The sequence below is a fragment of the Xyrauchen texanus genome, chromosome 30 (genome assembly GCF_025860055.1).
Source record: "Xyrauchen texanus isolate HMW12.3.18 chromosome 30, RBS_HiC_50CHRs, whole genome shotgun sequence".
Lineage (NCBI taxonomy): Eukaryota > Metazoa > Chordata > Actinopteri > Cypriniformes > Catostomidae > Xyrauchen > Xyrauchen texanus.
Genome location: NC_068305.1, coordinates 12,167,159 through 12,185,093, shown reverse-complemented (window position 1 = coordinate 12,185,093; position 17,935 = coordinate 12,167,159). Strand labels below are relative to the sequence as shown.

The 17,935-nt window shown below is 41.1% G+C and overlaps 1 long non-coding RNA gene across 1 annotated transcript; it reads left to right on the top strand.

Moving 5' to 3' along the window:
• Nucleotides 1-14,565: 14,565 nt before the first annotated feature.
• On the top strand, nt 14,566-16,024 carry LOC127623798 (uncharacterized). Its single transcript, XR_007968096.1, has 4 exons — nt 14,566-14,663; nt 14,960-14,980; nt 15,655-15,813; nt 15,923-16,024. It is a non-coding gene; the product is annotated as an uncharacterized LOC127623798 (long non-coding RNA).
• The last annotated feature ends 1,911 nt before the right edge of the window (nt 16,025-17,935 follow it).

The window sequence follows — 17,935 nt, the reverse complement described above, 5'->3', positions numbered from 1 at the left end:
CTGCAACGGGTCGGTCTGAGCCCGGAAGAGAATCGCCAGCTCTTCCGAGGAATGAAGTTAGAGAAGTCCGATCGCCCGTTCGCGTTTGCTCAACGGCTCCGGGACGCCTGTCGGCGGTGGCTGCTCGCGGGGGACCGCGACGTCGAGGGAGTCATCGATCAGGTGGTGCTGGAACAATTCGTGCAGCGGCTGCCCAGGAGAACGGCGGAGTGGGTCCAGTGCCACCGCCCGGCGTCGCTGGAGGAGGACCATTTGGCGGCGATCCGGAGGGCAGACGAGCCTTCTTCTTCTCTCTCTCTCTCCCCTTCCCTTGTGTCTGCTCCTGCCCTCGCCCCCTCCCCTTTGTTCTCGCAGGCGTGGAGGGTTCCAGAGACCAGCTTCCCGGCCTTGGGAGAATGTACCCTCCCATTCCCCGTATTTCAGCCGCTCTCCCCCTCAGGTGGGGGCGCCCGCCAGCACAAGTGCGGCCGCAGCGCCTGGGCGGCCTGTTGGAGGTCGCGGGGACCCGGACCACTTCCGGGATCAGTGTCCGCTGATGGAGGTGGGGGCGGTGGTGCGGGTCTTCGGCGTCCGCAGGCTGCCCCTATCGGGCTGGAGCATACCGGATTCGGTAAGGATCAGGGGGTATTTACCAAGCTTTGCTGGATACCGGCTGCAATCAGACCACCATCCACCAATGCTTGGTTCAACCCGGGCTTTGAGTTTAGCTAAACTGGTGAGGGTGAGGTGTGTGCATGGGGATGTTCACAAGTATCCCATGGTGACTTTGGCGATTAAATTCAGGGAAAAAACCATAGTGTGGAGGCAGCGGTTAGTTCCGCCTCACCCATCCGCTAATCTCGGGTACCGATTGGCGAATTTTAAAGATGTTTTAGAGGGTATTTGTGCGGATGGGTCCTGCATAAAGAGGTGTCGCGGTGTGCGATGCTTTGGCAGGGAGGCGGAGCCGAGCTGTCCTCGGTTGCTCGGAATGACGAGGGAAGGGGCGAGGTGGCCGCCCCTCCTCTCAGGGAATTCTCTGATGGGGACATCCCTCTAGAGCAGTCACGGGACGAAACCCTTAAACATGCTCTTGACCAAGTGAGAGTAATTGATGGTCAACAGCTCCGGCCGGGCATCGCCATTGCATACCCATATTTTGCCATGATTAGAGATCGGTTATATAGAGTGACGCAGGACGCTCAAACAAAGGAGGAAGTAACACAATTATTGATTCCACGGAGCCGCCGGGAAATGGTTTTCCAGGCGGCTCACTATAATCCTATGGGCGGAACGGAAAACACTTCTCCGTCTAATAGCCCGTTTCTATTGGCCGGGCATTGGCGGTGACATCCGCAGGTGGTGTGCGGCGTGCCGTGAATGTCAGTTGGTAAACCCACCGGCCACCCCAAAAGCGCCATTGCGCCCTCTACCATTAATCGAGGTCCCCTTCGAAAGAATTGGGATGGACCTCGTCGGGCCATTAGAACGGTCAGCACGCGGACATCGCCGTGTTAGTCCTAGTGGATTACGCGATCGCGATATCCGGAAGCAGTGCCTCTGAGCAACATCTCCGCACGTAGTGTTGCAAGGGCACTCTTCAAGATAATCTCCGGGTGGGGATTCGAAAGAAATCCTCACCGATCAAGGCAAGACTTTTATGTCACGAACACTTCGCGAACTTTACGAGCTCTTGGGCATTAAATCGATTCAGCACTAGCGTTTACCATCCGCAGACTGATGGCCTAGTGGAACGATTTAATAAAACGCTGAAGAACATGATTCATAAATTGCGTACACGATGGCGCTAGAAATTGGGATAAGTGGCTAGACCCCTGTTGTTTGCAGTACGAGAGGTCCCACAAGCCTCCACAGGGTTCTCCCCGTTTGAGCTGCTGTACGGGCGACGCCCGCGGTGTCCTGGATGTCATCCATGGCGTGGGAGGAGGACCTTCTAATAGCAAAAATGAAATTCAGTTCGTTCTCGATCTTGGAGCAAAACTCCACACACTGGGGCTGACTAACACAGGAGAATTTGCTCCAAGCTCAAGAACGCTAACGCCGGCTGTATGACAGGGGTGCTCGGCTCACGGAATTTGCACCGGGAGATAAGGTACTCGTATTACTCCCAACATCGAGCTCTAAATTACTCGCCAAGTGGCAAGGACCCTTTGAGGTCACCACGGCAGTAGGGGATCTCGATTATGAAGTTAAACGTACCGATAGAGGGGCGACATCAAATTTATCACCTCAACCTCCTGAAATTATGGAGGGAGGAGGCGGCCTCTGTGGCGTTGGCCACGGTAGTTCCGGAGAGGGCGGAGCTCGGACCGAGGTAAACAAAAACTACAATCTTAACACTCCGGTTACTTGTGGAGACCAACTCTCACCGCGGCAACTCACAGAGGTTTCGAATTACAAAAGGAATTTGCGGATGTGTTTTCCCTCTACCGGGCCGTACAGACATCATACAGCACCACATCGAGACCGAGCCGGGCGCGGTGGTGCGTTGCCGGCCCTATCGCTTACCCGAACATAAAAAGAAAATAGTTCGGGAGGAATTAGATCGCGATGCTTGATATGGGCGTAATAGAGGAATCCCACAGTGATTGGTCCAGCCCGGTTGTTCTTGTTCCCAAGAGTGATGGGTCTGTTCGATTCTGTGTGGATTACAGAAAAGTCAACGCGGTGTCTAAATTTGACGCGTACCCAATGCCCCGTGTTGATGAACTGCTCGATCGGTTAGGTACTGCTCGATTTTATTCGACCTTGGATTTAACAAAGGGTTATTGGCAGATCCCCTTGACACCAATGTCCCGTGAGAAAACAGCCTTCACTACGCCGTTTGGATTACACCAATTTGTGACGCTTCCTTTCGGTTTGTTTGGAGCACCAGCCACGTTTCAGCGACTCATGGATCGGATCCGCAGACCGCACGCCGCATACGCCGCTGCCTATTTGGATGATATTATCATTTACAGCAATGATTGGCAGCGGCACATGCAACATCTGAGGGCCGTCCTGAGATCGCTGCGGCAGGCGGGGCTCACGGCAAACCCTAAGAAGTGCGCGGTTGGGCGTGTGGAGGTACGGTATCTGGGGTTCCACTCCCGCGGGTCATGGCCAGGTGCGTCCCCAAATTGACAAAACCGCGGCGATTGCGACTTGCCCTAGACCCAAGACAAAAAGGGGGTGAGGCAGTTCCTGGGGCTGGCTGGCTATTATAGGAGATTTGTGCCTAATTATTCGGACGTCACCAGCCCGCTGACTGACCTCACTAAAAAGGGGGCTCCAGATCCGGTCCAATGGTCGGAGCAGTGCCAACAGGCGTTTATGCAGATTAAAGCCGCACTTTGTGGGGGGCAGCTTCTTCATGCACCTGATTTCTCTCTCCTTTTATTTTGCAGACGGACGCTTCAGACAGAGGGCTGGGGGCGTACTCGCCAGGTGGTGGAGGGAGGGCGCCGGTGCTGTACATTAGCCGTAAGCTCTCCTTAAGGGAGACTAAGTACAGCACCGTGGAAAAGGAGTGTTTGGCCATCAAGTGGGCGGTCCTCACCCTCCGTTACTACCTGCTGGGGCGGGCCTTCACCCTCTGCTCGGATCACGCCCCACTGCAGTGGCTCCATCGCATGAAAGATACTAACGCTCGGATCACCCGTTGGTATCTGGCCCTCCAGCCCTTTAAATTCAAGGTGGTCCACAGACCGGGGGTGCAGATGGCTGTCGCTGACTTCCTCTCCAGAAATGGGGGGGGGGAGTGGTAGACAGGCCGGATGGTGCCCCGGCCTGAGTCGGGCGGTGGGGGTATGTGGCAGCGGGGGCGTGGTCAAGCGCCCGTCCGGGAGAGGAAAGCGGTAAGGGCGCTTACACCTGAGCTAGATTATGTCTAACACCTGTCTCTAATTTCAGTGAGCACGGGGAGAGCGGCATAAAAGGCAGCCAGAGGGCCTCCATGGGAGGGAGAGTGACATACCAATTTACTGTGGTTGTGTGTGGTCAAAACTGACTGTTTAAAAGTGCTGTGTGCACGTTGTAATTAAAAAGAGAATAAAGAACCTCACCTCTGAGCCGCTGTGTCAAGTGTCGTCCCTTGGAGGAAGTCAGTACACAGGGCTTTCAGCATCCCAAAAGATCTCATTTTGCCCGTAAATCCTATGAAAAAGGACATAAATTTGCATTTATGTTCTTGGTCGATGCTTTCACCAAAGCAATTTAAAAGAAAAATGCAAATATTTTGTGAGTGGCCATTACAAGAGCAGGTAGTGAAGAATATATGCAAGTTACAAAAGCTTCCAACAGCACAATGAGAAATATATAAATAAATAAAATAAGAACTCTCATAAATAGTGATTTAAAAAAAAAATTATTGCATACTTTTCAAGAAAACAAGATCAGATTATGAGGTTTAAAATATGTACTACCAAACAATGGAGTGAAACAAGAACCAGATCAGGCTAAAAATGCAATCCCACGAGAAATGCATGATGGTATGTTACAGCAGTCAGGGTCAGGAAGAGAAATTTGCTGTAATGTGTGAATGTAGTGATACAGTCGAGTCCGTACAGTCAGCCAAAACATATTTTAATTCCCCACTAAAACAAGGCGAAAGGTTGAATTGGTTTGAAATGTGATATCAGTCCTACGCTGTTATCTTATTCTGTTTAGACTATGAGTTGTGTAGTGGCACACACCTGTTCAGTCCTGTTTCTTCATCAGTAAAGAATATTTAATATTTAGTATTTTATATTAAATAGAAATTGTATTTGCATACATGACAACATCCATGAATAGGGTACAGAACATGGCCTAGAAAGCTTACAAAATATTATTATAAAGTAATTCATTATATATTAATTAATATAGTATCAATATATGATATTTATTATTATTATTATTATTATTATTATTATTATTATTACTACTACTACTACTATTACTTATTATCATCAAAGGTCATTTTGCCTGTATCCAACCATTAAAATAATACAGTGTTGTTTTAATTTATTTATAAATTCTAGTGAATTGATTTTCAATTCAATTCAATTCAATAGATTTTATAAATAAATTAAGACAACGTTGTATTATTTTAATTATTTTAACTCACATGGAAACATTTAGGTAATGACTACTTACAAAAAAAAAAAATTTGATGTAAGCTCGCCAATGCTGTGCAGAAGTGGCTAGAGAGAAAATGTTAAACAAAACTAAAATCGCAAAACTGAATTGAACTGAATTTGAGTTTCCATTTTAATGTGCATTTGGAAACAGATGGCATTTTTAAGATGGCACATTGTGTTTGTTTGAGTTTATATTTAATACATTTGAGACGTTTTTATCTTTCCTATTTTTTTTTTGCCAATTTTTTCTTCTAAGTAGCACTGTAATAGTGTAATTAGTGGTGTTTACTAAGGCCAATTATAAAAATGAATAACAATTACTTGTATAATAACAATAAATATTGCACATACTCAGTGCCTGAAGTGGAACAACATTGGTGCCAGTACTCTTCTTGAGAGTTTCTCCATTCGTCCAGAGGTGGGGTGCCCATGAGCGTTTCTCCATCTGGGCTTACATCAAGCACAGCTCATACTTATTATTTTTAGAGATTTTTCAAAAGCCATTACACTAAGTATTACAATTTAGTGCATAACTCGCCCGGCACCAGTTAATGACATCAGTGATACATTCAATTGTGCAAACTGTGGTGGAGAGGTGTGCTAATACCTTCTAAAACAACTGGACTTGAATAACTAAAAACTAAAATCCTTTATTTTAGGTTTATCAGAACATCAGACTTGGGGGCAGGCACTTTTGACTTGGGCCAGTAAGCAACCATCCAGAACATCATAGAAACCACAAAGAATCTGCAGCAACCTCATAGCAACTCTCTACACACTAGCATTCCCCAACACCCTAGCACTGTGGTGGCCAGTTTTGGACAGCCATGAACCACCCAAGTTTTCTTCAGAAAATGTAAAAATCTAGTTATTATAATTTTCTTACATTAAATCCATAGACAAAATGGCCTCTATGCCCGGGTGAGTCAAGCCGGGTTACATATGCTCATAGTTTCCAAAACTCAAGCCTACATTACATGTTACTGAAATGTGAACAGCAAAGCAAAGGCTCAAATGGCCTATCAAGCATATGCTGTGGCCACCACTAGAGCTCTAATACAAGTATCTGACAGCACTCGAGTCTGGTGAACCAATCAGACTCACCCAGCGAGACATGGAGGGGCTCCAATAGTGAGTCATTTAACAACCACATCCCTTGAGATCACGAAAGCAAAACAAACATAAAGGATTTGTCTCAAACCTCGCTGTCCAATTTTTAAATGTACTGCTGCCCATACAAAATCAGAAATTATGGGAAATTAATCCTCAAGTGACTATATTGACAATCTGTTCATACGTGCACGGCAACGTCTTGCAAAAATGGAATCATATTGTTACTTATATCACCGATGTGAGCAGCTCAACTAAAGGCCAATTCACACCAAGAGCTAAACAAACAAACAAAAAAGTAAAAGTAGGGGTGGCCCGATGCCAATTTTTGGAGAACGAGTAAGAGTCAATTACTACTGATTTATTATTATTATTATTATGATTATTAGTAATTGTAGCAGTAGTAGTACTGCAACTACAGTAGTATTGTTATTTTGAAGTGTTTCTGTGTTGTTTTGACCAATGAGCTCTGACGTTGTGATGGCAGATTCCCACTCTGGAAAAGCCAGTCGCTACATGACTCAAAGTGATTATTAAACCGCAAAAGGCTGCTATTTAATAAAATAAGTATGTACTCTGTATGTGTCAAAAGCCAAAGCATTTGAATTACATGCAAACATTTAAACTCATTAAATCACATCTTTTGCTGTTAAATAATCTCACAGGACATAACAGGATTTTAATTTGTTGAATCACAGACAAAAAAGGTTTATTCACACCTCAAGTAAAATAAAAAAGCAGTCTTGTCAATTATGTGCTTTAATGCAAAATACAACCCATCTGGCAATACAGATGTCCCTTGATTTAACACAAAAAAACCAAGCAATCTGATGATATAGATGTCATTTGACTGAATGCAAAACATAACCCTTTTGACAAAAACAGAAAGCAAAATGCATGCAATTGTATTAGGCCTCATTTTGATGTAGTGATATAGTGGTGTACTGTTATAAATACTAGCACAACTAATAACATGCAGTGTTAGGTGGAATAGTGTAAATATATTACAGATATTTCCAGTTTGACAACAATGTCTTTTAATTTACAGCAACTTTTTTGCTTAACTTGTTAGTTGCAAAAGATTATGGACCCTATTTTAAGACAGCTACATCTTAATTGTAGTGCATTGTAATACATCATACACCAGTGGGCATGGCCATGAAGTTTTGTTAATTTCGTGTGTGCTAAGTTTAGGCGTATGTAAGTGAGTTGGTGAAATAGCGAATTTCCTTCTGTTATTTTCCCGCCTGCATCCAATATTTGATTCTCTGTCAAGCGACATTGATATGAATGGATAAAGCCCATTCATAAGATTTTGTGGCATAAATGGGCTGTATGCAATGCATTAAAAGAAAATAAATATGAGCATTTGTGACTTACGTTCTTTAGCGCATTGACTATGTCCTTGTTGAATGCCAAGAATATCCCTATTACAGTGACATGCTACTTTAATACACATGAAAAATGTTAGCACCTCAGGACTAATTGGATGTATGCTCCATTAAATTATAGAGAATGCAAGTATAATTGAGCATTCATTTATTGACACAAATCATGGAAAATATTAACAGTTATTGTCAAAGACATTAGATATTGATAACACCTTTGGGGAATCCCCAAACTTCAAAATACAGAGTTTAGACTATGCATTGAGAACAGACGTGGTTCTTAGATGTCTAAAGTGCAATTACATTATTAATTATATATATTTTTTAAATAGCCAATTCGATTTTGCACCACTTCATTAACGTAGACCTCCCTTATATACACCCGTAGTTTGTGCATAAATGTACAAATTCTATGCAGTAATCATACAGGACTAAAATAATAGAATTATGCAGACACCTAAAGGACAATCACAAAATTACACCTAATACAATTTAATACCTATGACTTTATGCTGAAGATTATGTTTTATTTGTTTTTACTTTAACCAACAAGGCTAAACATAATAAAAAATAGCTGCAAGGCCGGGCCCAATGACTATGAGTCCATTTCCAATCGGTGGTATTTGGAAAACAATGCATGATGGACACATGCATTTGGACGACTACACAGGTAAATTTGACCCTTGTCTGAGTATGTTTGATGTGATAGGAGTGAATATAAGATTTTTTTTTTTTAAAGTCTATTGGAAGTGTCAAATCTATTATTGCCAGCTGGAGGCACTATGACCGTGACCCACCAAAGCCACATTCATGGCATAAGCGTGAATAAAATTACATGGCTGAGTTTTTTTAATACACCCAAATACACACATCATGTCATTTGATTTGTTGCCATGACATTGCTTTTTTGATAAATTTTTATTAACATTTTTCAACTTCAAAAACAACCAAAGAAACAACACCACCCAACCCCAGTGGTCTACATGACAACACTATTTAAGATATTAAGAAACCCTTTACAATTTTACATCAGCTGTGTCTTGACATTATTTTATTATTACAATTTGGGTAAATGTAATTGGCTAATTTCAAAGTCTGTTGTATATGCCATACTTCCTGCTGCCAGTTGGAGGCGCTATGAATATGACCCACAATAGCCACATCCATGTGAGACACTTCCTGCCTCCCATTCTTTGCCATTAATTTAATGCCTCGCCATGGCAAAACCTTTCAATATATCAAAATTCCATTTGCAATTTAGCATTTTCCATATCTTGGTATAATGTTGCCTAAATTTGGTGACAGTCACATGAATCCCCTAGGAGGAGTATTAAAAAGTTCAGGGCCTGCAATTTTTGAAAAAATAAAATAAACTCCAAATTCAATCAAAAATGGGCGACTTCCTGTTGGGCGGAGCTAATGACTGTTAATTTGAAAGTTGTCTGGCTTGAGGAGAACAATATACAGTATGTACAAAGTTTGGTGATTGTAGGTGAAACTGACCCCACCACTTCAGTCAAATGGTGGCACTACAGAGCCCCCCAACCCACACCCATTTTGCCCAGGACTAATAACAAACAACTCTGATGTATGTGTCAAATGTCATGACATTTTAAGCAAGACAAGTGCCTCAGAAACATGTGGATATACAAAGAAAAGTATAATAACATTTACAAGTTGCCATGGCAACACTATTTAAGATATCAAGAATTACTTCAAAATTTTACATCAGTGGTGTCTTGACATTATTCTAAACAATTTTGAATTAATAGTTAACTAAATCTCCATTGAATTTACCTTGTTGGATGAGTTTTTTTTTTTAGATGAGAAAACATTGTGGCATAACTTAATCACAAAGACTGTTGCCTCAAATTTTGGCCAAAGATATCCTGAGCGGCAACATAATCTGCTGCTTACAATTTGAGACAACCTATATAAAAATATATATTGCAATATAAATGATTAATGAATAAATATACTGCCATAATGCCATAAAAATGCTGCCTAGGTAGACAGCACATTAAGATTGGGAGACAAATTCAAAGTAAATGCCACTCAGGCTCATGGTGCTATTTGTCCTCTCTCTCAAACAACACAAACACACACAGATACATATAAACAAAACTAATATTCAATGCACAAAAGATTAAATATCAGAAGGGTACAAATTTCTCATAATAATAAACACAAAGGCAGTTAATTTATACTGATACATTTGATTGACTTTAGCTTTTGTCTGATGTTCGTTTTCTTCCTAAAACGAACTTGATACTGACAACATTTCCACATTCCACCAACCATGGTGGTCAAATCGCACAAAGCGGCAGACAAGCCGTCTTTCGCATGAGACAGAAGTTGGTGCCAGAAGCAGTTTGCTCTGCATCCTTGTGACCTTGGTGTGATTGCCTCAGAACTACCTTCATTTAACTGGTTCTTTCCTGCAGAAGCTTCTCATTGTGTACAGACATGGTTACACACTCTCTCTCATCTGTGCTTAAAGGACAAGGGCAGCAAGGGCATTCCGTTCCAGAAAATACATCCACACCTCCACAAAATTTACAGGGGATAGCGGAGAACACTTCACCTCTGTTTTGTCTCTCAAACCAGGCTGCTATTCATCTTCCAATCAATCACAATTAAATTGACTGTAAATTAATAGTCAACATGAACCCCCTCAGACAGTCTGTAGTGCAAAAGAGCTACACCAGATATTCCAATTGTCGGAGATCACATACTAATATATACATATATATGTGTATATACATATATGGTGTTTTAAAAAAAATATAATTATAATGTATTATTCAGAATAAGGATCAAAATCTAAATTAAGATCACTCAAAACAGAAAGGAAGGAAGAGATCTTCCATCTCGGTTATTTCACAAATTCATTATTTTCACTAATTATCTTTCATTTTGGCTGATTATTCATTTGTTTTAATGGGGTGTAATTGGGTCTCTATGCTCCATCAATCCTGGTATTTTATAAAATGCACAGACATACACAGGTGATGAGAGCGAACTTGTTCTTTCTTGGTAAAACAAACCAGTAGAACAAATAGAGAGACTTTCTCTTTTATTCCCCAGAGAAACTATGCTGAATATGTAGAAATTCAATACCCCCAATTATACCAACTAATGAAGCAAGACTTTAGGCTTTTGTAATGTCTGCAATAGTGTGCCCAATACCTGCCATGACCTTAAACCTGAAAATAATGAAGATCCATGTGCAAATCCAATATTCTCTTTTCTTTTCTTTCTTTTTTTTCTGTTCCTTAAACCAGTAACAGTTCCTGGAATAGGCAATATAGGCCGCTGCCTAGGGCGGCAATGCTCTCTAGGATGGTACGACAGGGTACCTTTCAGATGTGTGGAGATTTAGAGTGTAAAAAGGACTTAAATATTGATCTGTCTCTCATGTTGTTGTTTTTTATATTAAGGGGGGCATCACGTCGGATCTCGCCTAGGGCACCAAGTAAACCAGAATCGCCACTGCCTTAAAATGAAACAACCACTAAAAATGCTGTTTTCTTTTCTTTTCTTTTTCTTTTTAACATCTATGTTTTACATTTATTAATTTAACAGATACATTTATCCGAAGAAAGCCATTTGTTTGTTGATTTCCCCAAAAAGTGTAAACACTGTTGTTCTATGGTGAAACACAGAACATCCAACCCAACACAGCAACATTTGCTCAACTAACAGTGCAAATTTGAGGTAGGACAATGTGTTTGTGTGACCAAGGGAAGATGAGAGTAGTCTTTGGAAACCAAATCTTTGGGATTTTTTCAGTTCTGTTTGGTGACACTGGTGTAGCAGAAATTACAGTAATACAGTGGTGCCCAACCCATTTCTTCTTCTTCTTCTTCTTCTTCTTCTTCTTTAGAAGTGCCTTAATGGACAAGGTGTCTTTAGACATGAAGCGAGACAAAGAGAGGTGTAACATTCGTGATCTCACTGAAGACCAAATAAATAGCAGTGTTCTGGATCATCTGCCAAAGTTTGATTGCAAAGAATGCTGGTAGGCCAGCTAAAACAGCATTGTAGTAGTTAAGTCTAGAGATGAAAGGTGCTTCTCAATCGAAAGGCTGCAGCCTAGTTTGGCTGTGACCTTCCAGGACCAGTCATTTTGAGGCTGTGGGCTAGGCTACTACTAAGCATTCAGCACTGGAATGAGATGGTCTAGTAAATGCACAAGTGTAAGGCCTACCTTGTCGTTACGTCATGTCGATTACCTTGAAAGACTTTTTCATCACGTGCAGTTGTGCAAACCAGCTATGGCACAAAGATTATATACAAGCTCAACAATGCATGACAGTCTTTTTCAAAGCCACTCAAATCAAGAACGTGTATGCCAATTTTGCGCTGCCTTAGTTGTTTGGCTGAATGTATGACACCAAAATGGAAGTCAAGGAAAATGAAACAAGAGACAATTCACAGTGTCAACTAAGACATTCAAGATTGTGCATCTAACAGTCTATGCATTAAGACTCCCTTGAGGCTGAGGATAGAAAATATTTTATTTTTCTCTCATGACACTGTTTCAGTGTATTACAGTAATAATATGATTGAAGAATGAGAAGAAAAATGTAGATGTACATTTTATTTATTTATTTATTCAACTCTACTGTGGCTAAAATGAACAACTAGAGTAGGGCAGGGATTATTAGGTTGCACCTTATTTTGCTGTACGTGTACTTTCAGTATATTTTCAATGTACTTCCCCAAGAAAGAGGAGTAATATTAGGTAAACACATGCACATAATATGGGTTAAGGTTAGGGTTAGGTTTAATGTTATTACCTAGTAATTACTATTGTTGTTGTAATTTTATAGTAGGTAAATTTAGAGCAGTCCTGTAAAATAAAGTGCTAAATATCAAATTAACGAGTAACTATGCACAATGCCAAAAATATTGATGTTGATTAAAAAAAAGAAATCCATGGACACAATATCCATCAGCTACCCATACACACAAACGCATTTTATTTATTTATATGCTCTGTGTTATCCGCACTATCACGGGAAAAATATGACATACATGGTATTACTGTAGTGAGGACCTGCAAAAGCAGTCTTTGCCTCCAACCACATCAGGAAAATACATCCTTTCTCACAAGGTCTATTCACCTAGAGGGATTTGCTGAAAGTGATCTGGCTGCAAGTCAGTTCTTCTCCTCTGATCATTAATTTTTCATCAATCCATTCTGTCTCTTTCTGGCCCAGTGAGCCCTATCAGAACACTCTCAAACTAAATCTGGACAATCCACCCATGCCGGAACTACATGCCTTGAACTAATTTAAGGTCAGGCGAGAGGCTGTTCTGCATTCCCAGCTTCCTGCTGGTGTCCAGCGTGCCGAAGATTTCAAAAAGAGCTGTCGATATCTGAACTTTCAGCTTATTTGCTGCACTTCCTCCACAAAAACTTGTGATTTATGTGAATGGCTGATATTGATTTGAACCGTGGACACTCGGAGCAGCACAGCAGGTGTTTGTGAGGGCCTGAGAGAGAGGAAAGAGCCTGGACGAAGACGCCCATCAAGGGGCTAATGACAACTGATTAGATGTCTAGAAAGGGAGGCCTGAAAAAAATGCCCTCTAAAATGAGCTGACATTGTCTAGGTCCTACTGTGAATGCAGTCCATAGGTGGACAGGACTGTGTTGCTCTTAGGGGAGTTATGTCAGATCCACATTGATGGCAGTTGGATTGGTGCCCATTTCCTCTGGTTTATAGACTGTTGTCCCAGATTTAAACAGTCTTTTTATGGAGAATATTTTCCAGAGTTTAGATGCTCATGTCATGTGAAGCTAATCAACTGAGATAACGGCTGAAGAAAATTGATTATTTAAAAACCAGGAGTCTCTAGACTTACATTAAGAACATTATTGAGAAATTCAAGATTGTACAGAGACATCCTCAAATTTTAGATCTGTGATAGTAAAACTAGTAAGACAATAATTGGCATTAATTTTGCTTCAACTATTGAGCAATGAAATAGAATAGTCTACCAGCTAGACTACAACTAGTATTCAGTTATTAAGTGCTATAAAGGGAAAGTTCAAACAGCCAACAGTTAAAGTTTTTTTTTTTTTTGCCAAAACTATTGTTTGCTAATATTAAATCTTTTTTCTAATGTTTTAATGACTTCAACCTAAGTGTATGTAAACTTCTGTCTTCAACTGTATATTGTTCCAAACCCCATGTGACTTTTGTTTCTTCAAAAACAAATAACAAATAAGAGTTATTAGGCAGAATGTAAGGGTCAGTCACCATTCACTTTCATTGCATTTTTATTTTTCTCCATACAATGAAACTGAATGGGAACTGAGGCAATCTGACCTCCGTGAAGTTGGCACCCCATAAAACGAAATAATCTCCAAAACTATGCCATTGGTTTGTGTGTGCTGATTTGTGCCGTTAAAATTAACATTGTATCTATTTGCCTTTCGCAGATATAGCTAATTTAATTTGGGAGCTGTGACGTCACTCTCCACCCCATGTCGTTCAAATCGCTCCAAACTGGTGTCATTCGTTTGTGCTCGGTTTGTGTTGTTTTGTGCCGTTAAAACAAACATTTTATCTATTTTCCTTTCGCAGATATAGCAAATTTAATTCGGGAGCTGTGACGTCACTCTCCACCCCATTTCTTTTAAATCGCACAACAACTGTGTCGTTCGTTTGTGCTCGGTTTGTGCTGTTTTGTGCTATTAAAATTAACACTGTATCTATATCCCCTCCTTTAGAAATAACAAATATAATTCGGGACAGTGACGTCACTCTCCACCCCACCTCATCTAAATCGCCCCAAAACGGTGCCTTTTGTTTGTGCTCGATTTGTGCCGTAGAAAGAACCATCATAAATTATTCCATTCTTCAGACATCACAAAATCTTTGGAGGAGTAGTGACGTCACGCAAGCAAGCCGCGCTCTCCATCCATCTCGTTTACAAACCTGTCTGGTGCGTTTGTGCTCGCACATGGCCGCTTCTGTCATTGTCTTTTCTTCTTTAGATAAGGAAATGTTTTATTGCCAGTGACTTCATCAAGCTCAAGATTAAAAAAACAGTATGTGATTGATTGACGCGTATCACTTGTTTAAAAATGCACGTTGCTTTTTGAAAACTTTGTAGCATGTCGGAACATTGCGCACGCCTTTCGTTTGTTTGTGTTCTTGTCCGTCGCTTAATCTCCTTTGTTATATTATTAGGTTTTTTATTCCAATCGAGCTTAATTTATCAGATGGAAGTTTAGGCTACTGTAGTTTGTTTTAAATGTGTAGACTATTATCTTGGCCTTGGCCTTATCTAGGCCTATAATGCAGATGATAAAAAATAATCTGAGCATTTTATCTTTCTCTGAAGGAGGAAGTGAACCAAGGACAGGTGAGCAGTGTTTCTGTTTGTTTAAAATGTTTTTAAAGCAAATAATCTAGGACTGTTACTTGTTAGTTTGCTGTTCTTAGCTGGTTTTACGTCTTCCCGGCTTTGACCAGTTTAGGATTCTGTCATTTCATACTAAATAAAGAAAGTCATAGAGATTTTATTAATTGTTGGGTGAAGTATTCATTTAATACCAGCAAACCACCTGGTTAAAGTTTTTCTCTCTCTCTCTCATTCTCTCTCAGCTGAACAGACAACATATCCAAACAAATGAATGTAAAAATAACAGAGCAATTTCTGTGGAGAATTTACAAATATTTTTTTAAAGAACCATAAAATAAGAGAACTACAAAAATGTTTTGAATTAATGTAAGAGAAGTGTTAAAATGAATAGATAAGGGTACAAATAACATAACAGAACATTTACTAAAGAAAAATAGAACTTCTGTTCAAAAAATCATGGAACTGTTAAAACAGGCATAAAGTGAATAGAGATAATGTAGATTAACAACAATAGAAAAACAATATAGACCATTCTCTTATTGATTATGAACTAATTTCTGCAGAGACCAGTCCAAGAAATGCATTAATCAAAGGTTATAGTCCTACTTTGTGAACAACATGACATGGGGTTGTATTTTGGTTTTGGCTGAGACTGTTGTTACATGGTCACACAGGTCATCATATTTCTCCCAGGCAAAAGAGTTTCTTCGGCAGTAAGCCACGTAATGTCCAAGAGATTCCCTTGTTGGTCCTGGAATGAATGCAACAACCCCTCGCAAAGTGAACAACTGATTGTCCAGCTCCATGTCGACAGGGATTTCAGACAGTGGATGGTTAGTATCCACACTTGTTTCAATACACAGTAGTTGTCCAGGTATGCATCTGTGTGTGACAGAGCCATTGCAGAGGAATTTCATTGATGGATCATCCTTAATTTTCCAGCTATCTGGACACTCTTGGGGTGATTTCAGTGGCTTCAGACACTTGGACCTGTTGAGGTGTAGCCCATCTTCCAGTGCTGCTTGGAGGCTTTTCAGTCCACCAGTTTGTAGAATATCTACGTTGACTGGTAGGAGGTAGATGGTCCTTGAAGATTTTGTATTTCGGCTGCAGTATGGAGAAGAGCACTCAGCTATAAGTGTTGCACTTGTTTCATTGTTGATGTGATAATGTTAGCAACATTGCAATCTGCATTGACCTGCCTCACACCTGATTTTAGGTGAACACACTGAAATGTATCCAATAGCATTTTTGCCCTCTTTGCGTAAGCATCTTTTCCAACTCCTTTTGTGACTATGGTCTTTACCAAATCCAACATTTCAGTTTTCGAGTGCTCTTTGTCGAGATAATGACAGAATGATCCACTGTCACAGAATGCAGAGCAAAGGCACTGGCAAAAGGAATCAAAGGCACAGGTATTATTTACACTTACAAGCATTTTGTCAACCAAGATGGGCTTTTTAGCCTGGTAGTTGCCATTTTTCAAGACATTAATTTTTGTCTTTTTTCTTTTCAGGTTTATGTCTGCATGCAACCAGAGCAAGGGGTCAGGTAGGACAGTCGCTTTTTTGGAGGAACACAGAGGCCTTTCCAGTTTTCAACAGGGTCTTCCTCTACTAATTGTTGCTTAACCTCTGTGTCCTGCTCACTATGGGCAGTTTTTGTCTTCCGATTCTTTGTCTCAATGTCCTCTGTCTTCACCGGTGCAGAGGAAAGCCTCATGTTTCCCTCAAGAAACTCAAGGTGGCGTATGACAAAACGGTCAATTCGGATGGGGAGGCTTTCATGTTTGAAAAGACCATGTTTTATGTTTTTAAATTCAGCCTCAACATTGGTTGCTGTGTTGTGTATGCTTTTGAAGTGCGGAACCATCACAGCTGTCCAAAGGGGTAGGTAGCATGCCATTCTTATTATATTTGGGCCAAGCTCTGGAAGGAAATTAAGATTGTCTCTGTCACCATGATGTGCTGCAATCATCTTACTTTCTTCACAGATTTCTGTAACCCATGTTTTCAGATCTGTGTGTAGTGTCTCCTCAACTCCGGTCACCTCTGTTAAATGGTCGTCTTCAGTGACACATGGCAAGACCCCCTCTGCAAATCGTCTTTTCAATTGTGCTTTGCATGTTTCCGAGACAACAGGTAAACCTTTGTCATCGTTTCCTTCTGATTCACTGAAGGCAACAACTGCAATTTAATGAATGAGCTCCCTTGCATCTTCCAGTGTATCAGACTGTAAAAGTTGTGCCATGGCTCGTAGATAGAATTCTCTAACTCTGTTTCCTCTTTGTCTTAGGCATTCCCACCGACTAATGAGCTTGATGCAGTGTTCAACATCTACTCTGATCAAGCAAGGTGGTAGCTTTGAGTCTTCGGACTTCCTTGCCAGCACTCCAAAGCACTGATTGATGTATGTTTTCAGGTCTGGGTAAGGAGTGAAGGCCTTAACCAGTGCTCCAAGCAAAGCCAAGGAGAAATCACAGACCGCCTCTTTGGGCACAGCAGCACCTGCTCATTGCCATTCCATGAGCCAGTTGGCAATAGAATTGATGGTGTGGCTCTCTGATAGCATTTGCACTACTGGAATATGATCTCCCTTTGAACACAAAACTCCTTGATACAGGAAGACATGTCCAGAATTGCCACAGTGTCTTCTCAGTCTTTTCACAACTGTACCTGTTGCATCAAAACTCACAAATGAGCCAGAGTACTTGGATTTCATTTGATACACTTGCATCTGAGATGGGGTCCAGTAATGGCAAAAAACCTATCAAGGCCTATGTCATGAATGCTTCCATTGTGGGGTACACTGTATTTTAGTAGATGCAATGACATGATTGTATCTTTGTCTCCAAGCTCTTTGTCACCCATCTCTTGTTTGGCTTTTCTTAATGTTGCCAGATTTGGCAGGTGGCTAGGCTCTGGGTCACCAACATCCATCAGTTTGTAAGCCTCA